General features: G+C 36.3%; 1 pseudogene; it reads left to right on the forward strand.

The window, feature by feature from the left end:
* Window positions 1-3,321, forward strand: part of LOC132174112 (putative disease resistance RPP13-like protein 1) — a 6,719-nt pseudogene extending 3,398 nt beyond the window's left edge.
* Window positions 3,322-3,608: the final 287 nt, after the last annotated feature.

The raw sequence follows: 3,608 nt of genomic DNA on the forward strand, positions 1-3,608 counted from the left end.
ACATTTGAATTCTAAACTAATCTAGTGGTCTTCTATAACCTATGGCTGAGTTATTATCTTCATCTTTTGTAATGTGATTTGATTGAATATAATCACCTCTGTTTTATATAGTATCAACTTCATCTTCCAAGTGTTGTGCTTGAACTGAATCTACAGCCTTATCTTGAGTTGAATGTTGAGCCATAGTACCTGATAGGATAGTGACTTTAACAGCCCCCCGCAAGCTAATGGGGAACAACCATGAGCTTGGATTTTAAAAACAAAAATTGAGAGGATAATAATCCTTTTGTAAAGATATCAGCTACTTGATCACTGGAGGAAATAAACTTAACCAAAATGTCATGATTAAGCACTTTTTCCCTAATAAAGTGATAGTCCACCTTGATGTATTTTGTTCGACAATGAAACACGGGATTTGAGGTGAGTGCAAGAGCGCTAACATTATCACACCATAATACATTTGGTGTGTGGAAATCATGAAATATATTTTGATATGGAAGCAAAAAGTAGCTTTGTTTTCTAAACTTAAGGAAAATCAAAGGGAAGGTGCTGCTAGTGGAGGGGGTTTTGTTAGATTGGAGCTTGAGAGAGCAGCTTTCATTTGGTGTATATTATATTCTTATTTATCACTAAGGATTAATTAATTTACAAAAGTTCATTTTGCGAAGCTGCTTTGAACGGTTGTTGGTGCTGGGGATCAGTATTGGAGTTTCTTTCAATGTAATTTTTTCTGTGTGGATGATCACAATCTTGTTGATTACTATCTTCACAGATTACAGTTGTTTGCATTGCAGTCTTTTTCTCCACTCTGTTTTTTCTTTCTTCATGGTCGTTCTGCCCTGCAGTTATGGCAACCAAGGCTTTCCTCAAGGATGTTGAAACATGGAGATAGAAAATCAGAACTAAAAAGGTGGTCTAAAAGTTTGCTCATTCGATCATGTTCATATTTAGTTCATCCTCCCTCTTCCATTTCTTACTTGTTTTTTGGTTTTTAGGAGGCTGCTCAACGTCTGCAATCAAATGGTACCATGAGTTGATTTTGACATTTTCTTTTCTTTCTAGGTGAATTATTTTCCCACTTTAATATTCCATTTGATCAGGTCTTGTGGTGAAGAGGTTGAAGGCCCAATCAACGGCAGTGGTACAGAAACCAAGGACTCTAAGAGAGCAGAGGTAAGAATGCACAGTAATTTACTTCCATTTGATTTATGATTTTCAGGAGTGCTCACTTCTGCAACCTTCTCTGGTCTCCATTCTTAAGAATATTTACAGGAAGGAAGTTGGAGTTCTTGTTGCTGTCTGGGTCATAATCCTTGCATTTCAGATTGGCAAGGTTTAATTTCAGTATCTGTGTTACTTTTCATCATAAAAGCCTTTTTTTTTTTTTTTTTTTTTTTTTTTTTTTTTTGGAACTAATGAGGATACTTCTGTGTTTTCTTAGAATTACACAGAAACTTGTTCACCGGCATATTGGGCATTAAACCTGCTGCAGGTATCTTCTATGACTTTGATAAGAGAACAAATATGTCTTATGTCATTATTTTCCTTCATTAGTCAGATTTGTAGCAAAGCACCAACACATGAGCTGCGTGCTTGAGCTTAACATTCTTGGAAAAGAAATGCTACGTGTACTTCTAAGTGTGTGGCAGTGAAAAATCACCATTGATCGATATATCATATACAGATCAATTCATCCAAAATTTAATGGTGATTTTGATTGTCATATCAGGGATTAAGCACTTGAAAGTACGTGTTGCATTTCTCTGTTTTTTACTCGGCCAGTTGAAAAGCAGTAGGCTGACTAGTTTGTTTTTCTTGTCTGTCAGATCCCTGTGGCCGTTGGAGTGAGTTGATATGAGGCTGTTAACCTGTACAAAGGGCGGAGAGTGATTGCATCCAAGGGAGAGGGATGCACAAATTTGGGAGTGCATCAGCTGGTTCTTTATTGTGCCTGCGGCATTGTAGCTGGTGTGGTTGGTGGGTTGCTTGGTCTTGGTGGTGGCTTCATTCTTGGTCCACTTATCTGGAGCTGGGAATCCCCCCTCAGGTGCATTGATGCCTCTCCTTAAACGATAATAACACGTGATCCAATACTCTGTTAATGGCAGACTATTGGGTATTAATGGTGTTAATGGCAGCCCTGATCGGGTATTTATTGCATCAATATTTAGTGGGTAATAATCATGTTTGAGAAAAGAAAATGCATGATAGGTGTTTTTCTGATGTTTTTTCAGTGTTCTTCTAGTCACGATTCAAGAAAAAACGTTAGTCATATCTACACTATTACTTTGACCAATCAAACTGGACATTTAAGATTATACTTTTGGAGTTTATTCATATAATTCCAGGATTGACTTGTTTAGAATCATCATCATGTAGGTGTCGAGTGCCACAGCCACATTTGCCATGACATTTTCTTCATCCATGTCTGTCGTAGAATATTATCTTCTAAAAAGCTTCCCAGTTCCTTATGGTAAGCGATATCAAAGATATAAATATATGTTTCCATATATATATATATATAATTGAACATTTATTTACATTTTGTATTAATTTGTACATTGCAGCGCTCTACTTTTTAGGCGTGGCAACCATGGCTGCTCTTGTAGGACAACATGTGGTAACAAAGGTGATCGCCATATTAGGGAGAGCATCGCTGATCATCTTCATCCTAGCGGGAACAATATTTGTGAGTACGATATCATTAGGTGAGTGTGCGCTGTTCGATCTTCATAGATTTCATATAATGATCGAGATTGCTTCAATTATTTGAACCATGCACTTCTGTTCCTTGTTAAACAGGGGGGATCGGCATTGCACACATGGTTGAAAAGATCAAGCACAAGGAAGACTTGGGATTTGAAAGCCTCTGTAGATATCATGCTTAATTAGTCTTTCAAGTTTTTTACATATCAATCTTTCTGGCATGGAGGGATATTCTCCCCAGCTCTCAACTTCTCATAGTTAGGAATCCGATTCTTTTATCCCTGAGATTTGTGATTTTACTAGGCTTCTGGAGTTGTACATCTTAAATTTAAGCTCCTTTTACTTGAAAAATGCTTCTTTGCATTATATTGCATACATTTTCGCTGAGTTGACATGTTTCGTCCAGCTTTAATTAAAAAGAAAATGAAAAACTAATAGTGAATTGAGCATGCCAACTCAATGGAGATGTACACAACATGGACTCCAGAATTCAAAGAAGCATTTCTCTTTCTAATTTTCACCTAATAGTCAATCAGATGGTCCCAAAATGAGTCCCCTTGTACCGCATGTAACGCCATGATCCTACAATGGGTACACAAGGTATATATTTATCTTTATGATCCCTTCATAAGTATCTGTCTTTAAGAATTTCCGCAAGTTAATGAGGGCATCTATATTCTTTTATATGTTCCATAAAGCATCAAATATAGTCATTCAACAATTCAATATCCACATGATTAATTGTAAACAAGACTTTTAACCAAGTATTACAAATTCTAAGTAGGTCACTACAATTCACCATAATTACAACAGTTACTTCTTAATGATCACACTAATAACGTACCTCCAAAAATTTAACAAAATTATAAAATCGGTCTATAAATCATAATTGAACTACATAG

This window comes from Corylus avellana, chromosome ca1 (genome assembly GCF_901000735.1).
Source record: "Corylus avellana chromosome ca1, CavTom2PMs-1.0".
In the NCBI taxonomy this organism is placed as follows: Eukaryota; Viridiplantae; Streptophyta; class Magnoliopsida; order Fagales; family Betulaceae; genus Corylus; species Corylus avellana.